Here is a 13,662-nt window from a genome sequence, read left to right on the forward strand (position 1 = left end):
TTTGGAACCAAGTCTGACCAGATTTACGAGTTCCCTCTGCAGTTCACTGTGAGCAGAGGTGAGATTGCATAGCAGCTGAGAGTTCAGGCTACGGAATCTTAGATAACTTCACAGTCATGTAGCTCTGTGGCTGAGTCAACTTAAGTCACATTTATTTCTTTACCTGTAAAATGGGAATACAGTTTACAGAATTGTTATGAGAAATCAATAAGAACTTATGCAGAGACCTCAGTGCCTTGCATATAAACGGAAAGTGCTTAACAAATGGCAGCTGTGATTAAATCAAAGCTAGGCTTCATAGATACTATGTGTTGTGCAATCTTATATTGCATCCAACACTGCTTTCCACAGCAAGTATTTAAACAGTTGCAGAACAACTGACTGGGACCAATAAATAAACAGCTAGTAAATAGAAACATGGAGGAATATAGTGCTTTAATTAGTAAGGCCCAGGTGAAAAAAATGAGAGTGTATGCCAATGTTGGAGTCACTTTCTGTTCAACTCTGGCTTCTGAGCCTACAGAGCAGTTTCTGATGGAAACGGGACTGTGGGGACAAAAATCTACTGCATGTTATCCATAGATGTCTGTTCTAATGGATCCTGAGTCTACCCTAAGCCTACACCATTACTACTTTCAGTTTTAAAGGTCTAACTCAGATCACTGGAGAGCTCTTAAACTGTCAATGTCCATGCCTATGCAAAGCAATTAAACCAGACTCTCTGGACAAGGAACTCAGGTATCTGTATATTGTAGAGTCCCAAATGATTCCAATGTATTGACAAGTGTGAGGTCCAATGGTTTACTTCCACAATCATTTGTCCTGTTAAAAGAAACAGCTAGTGGGTTAGGCTAGTGGTTGGCAAACTCATTCGTCCACAGAGCCAAATATCAACAGTACAACGATTGAAATTTCTTTGGAGAGCCAAATTTTTTAAGCTTAAACTTCTTCTAACACCACTTCTTCAAAATAGATTCACCCAGGCCGTGGTATTTTGTGGAATAGCCACACTCAAGAGGCCCAAGAGCCTCATGTGGCTCGCGAGCAAGCGGTTTGCCAACTACTGGGTTAGCCTATTGAGCTGGAAGAAACCTGGGGAATAATTTGGTCACACCCTTTCATTATAAAGGTTAGGAAACTGAGGACAAGAGTGTATAATTTGTCTAATGGTTACATAACTGATTGTGGATAGAGTTGGTACCAAGAGAAATCTAGATCTTAACATGAGACTCTACTGTTTTATTCCTAGAGATTATGTGTGTCAGTTTTTTTAAAACTATATTTTAGGAAGGCTCTACAAAGCCCATTATATATAGAGACTGGACTGCCATTTAGTAGATATACCAAGCAAAGAACAAGAAAATAGCAGAATAGTTTGAAATGGAATTTCACAGATGTTTTCTGAACCAAAACAGAAAAAGGATTTTATGGGTCTAATTATACATCGTGCTGAATTCTTTCTTGCCTAGGTCGCTGGAGTCCTACTTGGTCAAAATGGCTCATTAATGTTGATTTGGCTGTGGGGAAGAAAGTATTTGGCTAGGTTTGAGACGCAACTCACAGATCAAAGAATTCAAATTTATTTCAGTACATTCTCTACTATTCAGTGCTTGGCCTTTTAGGGTTTGTTTGTTTGGTTTTTTTTAAAGCATGGTAGGAAGTTTGAGTTCTTATGTTGGCATAAGTTCTTATTCTTGAGTCATTATGACCTCTCCTAATTTTGTATTCACCCCCACCCATTTTGTTTTTAAAAATAAGTTTTTATTAAGAATAGCTCTAGTAGGCCTAAAGAATAGTAATCATAATAAAGAGTGTTTGGGAGACTTTAAGCTTTAAAAATGAGCTTACTACAATTCAAATGAAAGTCCATTCTCTAGACTAAGCTTAGCAACCAATTCACTAGAAATGTCTAAACATTGTTCACAAGTTGAACTGACGTATTAAGTTTATGATCAACTCTATAATGGTATCATTCAGTTATTTCAATACAATAACTTTGAACACTTAATTCTAGGGTTAGAACTAGCAGAAGGTATAAATTCATAATGAGAGTTACTCCAGTATCTTGGAAAAGTGGGGCACAGATAATATACTTGTTTGAACAAAGGCATACAGAGGGGATTGAATCTAGAGTCCTCCTTATACTTATTCAGACCCTATAAAAAGGAGCAGTGTTGGAATGTCCCTGAGGTCCTTTGACCATGTGGAATTTTTGTGAAGGTGGACACATGAGGCTTGTAGTTCAATGAACTAAAATTAGAGAGCCTGCCCATCTCAACTTTAATACTATAGTCAATGAGTTATTCCACCTCAGATCTTGAGTGTGACCTCTTCCAGCTTAGATAAAACAGAACAGGAAAACAGATTCAACTTTGTCTTTTAAGTCACTTTAACAAAAGGAAGGAGGTGACCTCGAAGTATTGGAAGTTTCCAACATTGCTTTACAATGCTGGCATTGGATCATTTGAGCTATGCTCTGACACGGTTCCTCTGACACCAGGGACTATCTGGACATGGATCACTAGGCTCTGGGACATGTGGCTCTGTGTATCTCAAGTGAGCTGGGCAGGACAATAAAGTGAGCATAACTTGGCATGAAAAAGGGAATGGGAGATTTCTAGTCTAGTGTCTAGTATCACCAGAATCACCAGAGCTCTGCATCTGGGGGTCATTGATTCCTGAACCTCCTAATTATAAAATATTTGCTTTCTTATCTATTATTGTTTCTTTTGTACATGTCATGTGGGAAAGAGATCGGCAACGTAATGACTACATCCTTGAGTTCAAGGTCATATTCATCAGCCAGTCCTCTTTTTATTAGATAGATATTGAGTCACCTGTGGAAGAAGCCATGAGTGATTCTCATTAATTCCAAGGAAAGGCTATTAGGAGTTCACTGTTTTGGGAAAAAGGATAATACGGCTTTTGTGGGGTGGGAGGGATTTGAAAAAAGCTATTCTTTCCCATATACCTTGGGCTTTAGACTTAAAAGTACAATAGTTTTAAGTCTATAGCAAGCTGAGTAATTGTGTATAGCAAGCTGAGCCATTTATGGGAAATGGACAATAGACTGAAATGGTCCAACACAAGGTGAGGGGTGCAGGAGAGGGGAAAGTCCTTATGGTTAGAGAGTAGGTAGAAGGTAAAATGTCTAGAATAAAATCCTAGGCTCAGAGGGTTCCCATCTCACCCAGAAGATACCTTGGCACTTGGACAGGCCTCAAGTGGCTGGTGGGTGGTATATATGAGCACACTGAAAGAGCTGTATGACAAGAGGGCCATGGCAGGACTTGGCTAAACATTCTCCCCTTCAAGACTTCACTGCAGGACCAGTGACACAGTGGCTGTTTCAGTCACCAGGGCACATGCTTCAGTGGACAAAATCATGTTTTAGTGGTAGCACACCAGTCTACACTGGGTTGCTGCCATGGGCTGGGGATACCCCATGCTACAGTGACAAGGACAGAGGGGGCCCTCACATGGTTTGGTATGTCTAGCTATGAAATGACAGTAACCAGGAAGTATACCAAAAGAGTATGAAGAAGAAAGAAGATTTCAAAAAGCTACAGTGTTCATAGATAACTGGGCTGAGCACCTGGAAATTAAAGGTTGAATTTAGAAGAGCTCTATTTTGTACAATTTGATGGCATAGGATACTAAATTTCATTCTGCTCTCCTCTCATCCTAAATCCAAGGGAAGAGAGAGTTCTAAAGAATGAGAAATTTACATAAACATTTTTAGGGTTTTAAATGTTTTCTAAAATGCCACTACTACCATGGAGTCTCTAGAAATTTTCTATTGCAAGGGCCAGCGATTTGAGGAGAAGCAGTATGAAACTGGTACAAAAACACGGCAACACATGATTTTTTTAATTCGGCATCTAAATGTACAATGGATACTATGTTTGATACTTGCAGGAAAGATAGTAAAACAGCTAAGAAGTCAAGGTGAGGGAAAATAACTATCAGTGTACCCATTGATTCCTAGGTAAATACAATGACACAATTCATACTCTTTGTAATATCCTCCCTCATACCTATGTATTCTTACCCAAATTGACCTGTAAAGACCTCATTGTTTTCATGTCTATCATTTCTCAGGGTAGATAATTCTACCAAAATTAAATCCTCCACCTGGTTCTAAGCTATATCTTAAATAATTCATATAAATGAGTCTAAGGAGTTTGTTTATTAGAACACACAACATCCAGTTGTGCTTTCTCACACCCAAGTAAAACGATCGATCCCAGATGCAGTTGATACAGATGTACAGCATTATCTAGCACGTGGACAATAGGGGACAATAGTTCATCCATCTGAGTCTCTCTGTGATGTCACCTATGATGCTTATGCACATAAACCTGTTAAACAGGTTTCCCTTGCCTCAAGTGCCATTACAATAGTCATCTTGAAGATCTAGGTGGATGTTGAAAGTTTAAAAAGCATGTTATTTAGAAGCACCTGCATTTGAAACGTTAAGCTGTAAACACCAATAGAATTATTTTATGATGTAAGCACATCAGACCACATTAAAAGCAAGCAGGCAATCTTAAATTTGTCCTCTTCCAAAAGCCAGTGCTACAAGCATGGCTTGATATTTGGCTTGATCTTTAATTCATCTGGCTGAATTATACCAAATCCCAATGTGACTTCCCTTTCAGGCAGAGCCCTACATTTATAGATTTCTCCAGGCCATTTATATATTCACTTTTAGAAGGATTCTTCATGATTTAGCTCATTTCCCTTAGAGAAGAGCAGGCTGCTCTCAAGACAAAAGAAAAAAATGTCATTTAAAAACACAAAGGGATAGTCTACTTATTTGTTGAATTTCAGGTTTACAGAGAATCAGCAACTTGAAAACCAAACCTCTTCCCTCCTAATAATAGTGTTCTAGCATGCCAAATGTTAGAAAGTTTCTAGAATACTATCTAAAAGGCCAGGGAGTTCTTCTAGAAGAAATAAGAATATAGACACATTTATTTACTTCTTGGTTGCTGGACAAATTAGACAGATCAGAAATCCCTACATAATTTCAGGTCCTGGTAGACAGGGAGAAAGGTAATTCTGCCAACTTGTTTTCTTGCTTTTTAAGGTGATGTATTAATACTACCTGAGTCTTAAACATTTAAGATCACAAGATCCAAAAAATTCCTGAAATATCTAGCCTACCAGTTTTGAAATTGTGAATACAGCTGCACAAATATTCTTCATTTGCTGCAGAGTGAGTATGGGATGGACAAAGTGGCAGAAATGCACGTATCCTTGAGCTATGTGTCTTCTCCAGTTTCATAATGCTCATCATTCTCTCATCTTTTGGGAAATAGTATTGGGCCAAGTAAGTACATGGGAATCAACAAATGCATTTTTAAAACTGAGGGATGGAAAAACTCTCAACAGCTACACTTTAACCCCTGCTAAATGAAGTAGATTTGGGATTTTAATTGCTGCACAATTGAAACAATTACCTTGAGAAGAAATAAAGTGTTCTGGTGTATTGAAATATCTGTGCACAGTTCATTCACTACAGAGATAAATGAGCACAGGCAGTTCCAGTTACAATAAAAAAAAAAACCAAACACAACCCCTACCACTTAATATTATACTTCTGGTTATAAAGTGTGAGACAGATTTTGTTGCACGAATTTTAACTATAAACCCAAGTTAATGTAATCAAAATTATACCTGTTGGAATCATGTAAGTCATAATTAATTGATCCTCCCTTCTACACATTTGTCTAGACATCAGCCTTAGAGACTGTAAAGCAATCCAATCAGCAAGTTTGGAAGAATAATTTGGGGATCCTTGTATCCAGTAGAGCTTTCAGGGGAATATCACTCTTATGTGATCCTCAACATTAAAACACTACTCATCTACAGAAACTTTCAGGAAGTCAGTTTCCATACCCCCTTTAGCAAGTCATTTAAGGGACTTCTCCAAATAAAGTTAAAAAGGATGATGGTGTTTCAGAGAACTGAGGTCAGAGTTCTTAGGAAATGCAGATACAGCTTACTTGTCTTTCTTGTTTTTATAATCAAAGACCAGGAGGAAAGACCTCTACCACCTTAATCTGTACAGATGTCAACAAGCTTATTCTGGGATTTAAAGAGCAACTTCAAAAATTTGCTAACTTATATATTCCACTGAACTGCTTTCTTCAGTCATCTCTTAACTTTAAAATCTTTCTAGGGTAGTGGGAGGGGAAAAGAAAATTTGTACCCATTGCATACAAATAGGATATCTAAGAAAATTGTCCTGGTTATGTCACTAGACAACATTTTCAAAGGCTCATATCTTAAATATTTCCTTTCATCTTCACCCACTTGTGTAAATAAATAAATGAGCTACAGAAATAGTAACCAATGACTTTGAGGAGCTTAGAACATGTTATTCCCCCCCCCCCCCCTCAAACCCAACACTTTTTTTTTCACTTTTAATCTAGATATTATTCTACAAGATAGAAAAAGCAATCAGTGTCTCATATTTATATTAACATGAGGTAATATTTCACACAATATGCTCTTTCTTATGAATGTTATGCTGCTAGTCTGATAGACAAGTCAGTTTGGATATTTTAAAAGGCAGTACATGTGTTCATGAAACAAGTCATTAGTTCATATGGTGCCGAAGGAATTGCTGCTTCTCAAAGGCTTTAATTTATTTGAAATGATAAATTTACATACTAGGACTATCTAGTTTTTCTGGTTTTGTAGACCTTCAAGATGTGTACTGGATCTATATCTATGTCTTTTTAAATATGGTATTCAAAAATCATCTCCAGCTGCAGAGTTTTAGAGTGAATCCAAAGCTGGATGATCCTCCTCTCCTCCCATGTTAAGTGAGTTTGATTTAAGGTAATCTTACTTATTGTGTTGTCTAATAGTTATGCTAAAAAAACCTATGAATTATATTCTGTTTTTTAAATTTTTATTTCTCGGAACTTTGGCTAGAAATTGTGCTGAGTATGTATTCTTTGGATTAAGTTATTATTTATGAACCTGCCCAGCACTCAGAGTCACAGGTATTACTACTTTACAGTCAAGGTTTGGCTTTCGGGCAAGAGGTTGGTCAAAGATCTGGACACTTTCCAGAATAAGCAGGTGAATGAGGGTTTTCTTTTCCCAGGCCTGTTGAATACATACCATCCCTAGAAGGTCTCATTATCTTTTTAAGATGAAAAATCATAGGGGTGTCACCTGGGTCTATTGTTCTAGACAGGGGTCTTCAAACTACGGCCCGCGGGCCACATGCAGCCCCCAGAGGAGTCTGATCCTGCCCACCAGGTTTTTTGGGCAGTGAGCGCAGCCAAGGTGTTACAGTAGGAATTAGTAGTTCATATAGTCCGGCCCTCCAGCTCTCTGAGGGACCGTGATCTGGCCCCCACTTTAAAAAGTTTGAGGACCCCTGTTCTAGAATGACATGAACAGGTAGAAATGGCTTTGTGTATGTATGCCACTTTGTTGGCATTGAGCTGAGGTCTCCTGGTCCACTATGAGATATCCACATTCACAATGAATGACAAAAAGACTTCTGGTTAGACTACATGGCAACGTCAACATCAATGACTCACTGTAAAGGAAGTTTCCTTGGGTCATAAAAAAAAAAAAAAATGTCATATTTAAGCAAGATACTAGCTTCCAGAGCAATCCTGCCTGTTCTCTGAACCATTAATGACCTGAGGCAAAATTCTGTTCCTGTTAATTAATTGACACATAAATACTAAAGGGAAACATGGGATGGATATAAGTGATTAGATAGGGCTCCATTTGTAGTCTCTCTTTTGATCTCTACTATGGTCATTAAATAAAAGTAACTTGAGTTGGTCCGTGAAGCTTTAGACAGATCCACTCCACTGTGGAATCTGCTATTTCCTAGTCTTCTTATGTGGGCATTTTTATCATCAGAGAATGCAATTCAATTATTTGTTTACTTAGCTGAACTCTATAGCCCTGTACAAGGACAAGTCTTCTTTGAAAGCCACTGTTAAATTCATAATCCAAACTTTATTAAAAAGACTCAATATGGCAGACAAGGAGGTTAAGATAAATCCTCACAAAATAACGATCAAGGCCTCCTACACTTCACAGAAGCCTTCAAGTGTAGCAACATTTGAAATTGAGAATGTGTCTGTAGTTGTAATGTTTTATTAGCTGGCAATGTACTTCTTCACAAGCTACAGAAGTGGATAATTAGTTACACCAAGGAACTAGTGGGAGAAACACCACTAACAAGTTTTCTTAAATCTTCTAACCTAACCAAAGTTTTACTTTTAGAGCTAATTATCAGAAGGTGGATGTGGATCAAGTATCTTTCTTAGGGTCATTCTCTCCAGTGTTGAGGTTCCCTACCTTAAATGCCATTTTACACATGCACCTCCTTGTAAGAAATTCCCTTAAAAAACAACAACAAATGCCATCCCTTCTCACTCTAAAGAGTATGTAATTTATCTCACACTGACTAGCCAAAGTGACTACACAAATAGTAAGTCATTGGCTACCCTATGCTTCGCTCTGAAGTCATGCTATTAGAAAATTTAAAACACCTTCAAGTATTGATAGCCTTTTGTTGTTGTTGTTGTTGTTGTTGTTGTTCAGAGCATCAGGGTTTGATAGTCAATCTGCTCAAAGCCATTAATTTAGTGATTGGAAACAAAATTTGCCCCTGAATGCCAGTGATCAGTCTGACAGCAAGTTAACTCATGTAATAAACCTACATCCCTACTATGCATCAGGCACTCACCCAGAACAAAATAAAGATCTATTTCCTTAGAAGGTTTACACTTTAGCAGGAGAACCACATACATGGGTTATAATCTTTCAGAAGGTGGTAAATGCTCAAAAGATAGCAAAGTCAATTGGTAGGGCAGGGTTGGGAATGACTTAAACAGATTTCTAGGAACACTGAAGGAATACTACATTTCGAAAAGTTAAATGCATCGAATATTCATGACAGACCAGGTGTGCTGCCAAGACTTTCTCAATGATCCAATGGGGAAGGTATTATCATCCCTACTTGACAGGAGTGGAAGCTCAAGAACAGTTCACCAGCCAATGAAAGCCACACAGGTCTAAGCTCTTAACTTCTCTGTGTTACAACAACACATGCCAAAGAAAGAATTAAGGTAGTTCTTCAGACAAGTGAAATGTGCATGACCCAGAAAATACATTTGGGAAGGATTAATTGATAGCAATGCCTAAAGGATATTTATGTCAGCTTGGTTAGGGCGAATACCAGAGTAAAAGGTTGAAGGGTGGGTCAAATGGATTAGAGTGGTTTATAAAACTATATTTTGTCTAAATGGTACTGGGAAGACTTTGAGGTTTTGAGCAATGGTGTGGAGGTCGGGGTGGTGACAAATCCCAGTACAGAGCCATGGCATCAAAGAGTCAGATGGCTTTGTAGTAAGGTGGTTGCATCAATTTACCACTTTGAGTGATTCAACACTGCTGGTTTCTTTCATTTAAAAACTTGGCTACTCTTTTGGAAACAAAGCCTTTTAATGGAAAGGTTAAGATCTAAAAATCTCAAATGTCAGAGTCAAGGTTATCCCACCATGCCAAGCTATGATGCTCAGAGACCTTCAAACTTCAAATAAACAGTGTCCTAGAGGTGGCTCTAATAATAGTTAAAGGCCACCACGTCTCATAACCACCATTCTAAGGCCTATTCCATCCTAAAAACAGAATTTCCATTAGAACAGTTTGATAAAAACTTGATATAAGTGAGATGATATTTGAAATATGAGCACCTGAAGGAACATCTTTTGTAAAAGGCAGCTACTGACAAAAAGAATCATGGCACTATAGCTCCTTGCTTGAAACAGAATATATAGCATTTCCTCATTTTATGGATGTTTCCCTACATAACTACTGAAAGACTAGAAAATCAGAATCAAGAAATGATGACTAAGAAGGATGGAAGCAGGGTGAGATACAGATGTCTGCTTCTCACACATTTAGAACAGTGACGTTATGTACTTTAAAAATCAAATTCCTTAGAGATAGGTAACTTGTCAGCAATATTTAAATGTAGGTAAATCTATAGTCTAACTTGGGCTAAAGATAAACACATGAAGATGCTCTAGGTTCAGATACATGAAATTACAAAGGCTAAGAGGGTCTCCACAGCGAATATATCTGAAAGCACACAGAATGCTGCCCACAGTAAGCTTTCTACTATCTTCTTAGACATCATTAATTGGTACTTACCTATCCAGAGTTGTTGAGAAAGGCTCTTGGTATATTGAAAAGTGAACAGTACATTTTGAATTAAATGATAACTACTGTGTTTCCCTAAAAATAAGACATCCTCCGAAAATAAGACCTAGTGCATGGAAAGATAAGACATCCCCTGAAAATAAGACCTAGCGCAACTTTGGGAGAAAAAAATAATATAAGACACTGTCTTATTTTCGGGGAAACAGGGTAGGATTTGGAAAACTTCTCTTTTTTTTTAAAACCCTCACCCAAAAAGATGTTTTTATTAATTATAGGGTGAGAAAGGGAGGGCGGGGGGGGGGGGGGGAAAGAGAGAGAAAGAGAGGCATCAAGCAAATCCCCAACCTAGGAGCCCTTACCAGAAATCGAACCCATAACCTACTGATGTAGGGACAACTCCCCAAGCAATTGAACCACCCAGCCAGAGCTGGAAAAAGTCTTTTATGCTAGGATTTTGAAAGTTGATCAGGGCATGATCTTCTGCTGGTTTCTAGACTGGTGTTCTTGGAACCACTGGCGTCTGTGCAGACAGTAATGAGCTGTCAACCTAATTTAAGCATTTTAAAAAGCCTAATGGACATCACATCTTTATCTACAATACAGCTGCACATGCAAGATTTAAAAAACACGTTTGTTTCACTTGGGCAGAGACTGTGTTAAGTCAAAATAATAGCCTTAATTATCCAGTGTTGAGCCAAAGGTTTCATGTATTTCGTCAATTTTTATTAGCTCTTTAGTAAACAGTTTAGCAAATATTCTTAAATAGGAAAAACAGAAGGAGAATAAGGAGTTGTCCTTGGATGAAATATCAGGTTGAAAACTAGTCACCAGTATTATTATTAGCCAAGTGATTATACCATCGGGACCAATGGACGTATGCGCTCTGATGGATACCCCACTGGTCGAAGTTAAACCAAAGACTTGAAAAGACCACACCATCTGGAGAATTTCAGTAACAGCTCGTCTGCTTTTCTCAGGCCCTGAGCAGATATAAACTAGAGGAACATATGGATATTACTCATTATAAATAACCTTAAAGTTTTTTTTTTAAAGGATTCATAACTGTTTTATTTATACAACAGATGATAAGGCAAGCTCAAGTTTCCCATTCTGCTTACTCTATAATAAAAATGTACAAGTAACGTTACAAATGAGGAGCATGAGTCATACATTCACCTGGCTACCTGGTTATTGTTTACTGAACACCTACTGTGTGTTAACCACTGTGTTATGCTGGATATGCAGTGACAAAATCGACATGGGCTCATAGTACAGGGGAGAGGGAACAAGCAAGTAATAGTTACAACTAAGTGCTTTAGAGAAAACATTTCTGATGAGGGTAGAACACTTCATTGCCGTTAGTAATGATTCATAAGAGCAAGATTAGTGCTTCATGCTTCAAGGAATTTTACATAAATTACTTTCTTAATGTCAACCACAGAAAGATGCAAATTTTGTCTTAAGGGCTTAATTAGCCTCCTCAACAGACAGTTTTAAAATTATGACATTGACTTACAAGGGGGATATGCACATTTACTGTTTGGGAGTCTCCTACAACCATAATGTAATCTGGAGGAGTGTCTGTGTGCCGGAGCCAGTGAGAGGGAGGAATCTTATGGTACATTAGGTCATGAAAGATACCTGTGATGCACCCTGCACAGCTACCTTAAAATCTGAAGTTTTGAATTAACACTGTTCTCATAAACATCAGAAGAAACACCATGTTCATTTGGCATTCAATTTTCACTCTGCAGAAGGGCAAGCAATTCAGAGATGACACAAACCTTTATATTCTAGAACCAAATGTGTTCTTGGGCATTTTGATTCATTGATACACTTATTTATGCACTCATTGGTTGATTCTTATATGTGCCCTGACTGGGGATTAAACCCAGAACCTTAGTGTATCAGAACACCACTCTAACCAACTGAGCCCCCCAGGATCCTTTGGCATTTTGAATTGCCAGACTTCCTAAGAGTACAATCGTGTCACTTTCAGATCAGGCCAAACTCCTGAATCATGGATTGAAATGAAGCAATATTATGAAAGGCCACCCCCTACCATGGCCAGTTGTGGCTTTGGTTATCTAAGGAGCTAGATACAAAAGATTTAGCAAGTTGCAACTAGCTAGTTGCAAAAGAGTTAGCAAGGTGATGTCAGGCAACTCTTGGTTAATGTGACCTTTCAAGAGAGATAGGACTTTATTATCCCCCTCATCAGTAAGCCCTCAACCAGTGTTGGCTGTGGGAGGTATAAAGAGTCCAGAACAGGTCATGGTTGCATCCAATGTTTCTATTAAAGAGTTCTTGTATAGAAAACAGAACATTTGTGTCTCCATACACTACCCAAAAACAGAACTACAGAAGTTATTTTGCATTTGGATATACCTACAAGATCCACAGCAGTACTGTCTGTAGCCTAGCTGGAAGCTAAGGTTCTGTCTTGGACTGTTCACGTCTACTGAAACTGGCAAAACTTTGACCCTCTATTCTCCATAATTAACCTTTGTTTTCATACCTTTCCTTCCTCCTCATCATTTTTTCCTCCATTCTAGCATTCTTCTGCCTCATTGTCACCCCAAGTCCCTGCTTCCAAACAAGCGATACTTTCTTGTCCCTCACAATTAGCCAACTCATATTACAGTGTTATTTTGATATTTCCTAGGACCTAGACATATGCATAAGTATGTTTGAATATCTTAGAACACTTGAGGTAACAAAAATCTTTGGGGGGGGGGGAATTTTTGTGGGATAAAGTCTTCCTTCTTCTCAAAAGGTTCAATGAGAATCAAATGGTAAGAGACACTAGCTGTATCTGAACTACATTGACGGCTGAATTATTGCAGTGATGTTCTATCAGACGTCCTGGCCTTCCTGACTCTCATTAACCAGGCACCATGTTCAATTCCAAGACTCACTGTCAACCAGAGATTCATATTCCTTTATAATTAGAATGCACAGTAAAACAGTATATGTGTCCACTTGTTCCCTGGGGAAGCTAATTTCTTCCTCATGGGACACACACACACACACACACACACACACACACACACACACCATGCTCTCTCATGTTGCCTTCCTATCCTGTAATACCTGTCATACTTACTGCCTTCACCTATTTGAATTCCTACCTGTCATTCAAAGTCCACTCAACATGTGCTGTTTTAGGGAAGTCTTCTCTGACTCTCACCAGCCTACCATTTTCCTATAGTTGCCATGATCTAGTGTTGCCCTCTGATTCATGTCCAAGTCTTCTCCCCACTCAGTGAAGTTTTGAGGTCAGGGAATCATTTGTCTTTCTTTTTCAAGCCCCACACAGTCTGGTAAAAAGCAGTGCACTTATAACAATAGGGGTAATAAAAACATATTTTCCATTTGATCCTTAATATTCAGTTAGGCAAAACTCTTCTCTGCTTTGATTGCTGACTTCTCATGAAATACAGGTTT

General features: G+C 38.3%; 1 protein-coding gene across 4 annotated transcripts in view; it reads right to left on the reverse strand.

Annotated features, from left to right (window-relative positions):
• DAB2 (DAB adaptor protein 2) overlaps nucleotides 1–13,662 on the reverse strand; it is a 277,601-nt gene that overhangs the window by 25,944 nt on the left and 237,995 nt on the right. The gene's annotated exons all lie outside the window — the stretch shown is intronic.

Source organism: Pipistrellus hanaki (genome assembly GCF_964339955.1).
Source record: "Pipistrellus hanaki genome assembly, chromosome: 4".
Lineage (NCBI taxonomy): Eukaryota > Metazoa > Chordata > Mammalia > Chiroptera > Vespertilionidae > Pipistrellus > Pipistrellus hanaki.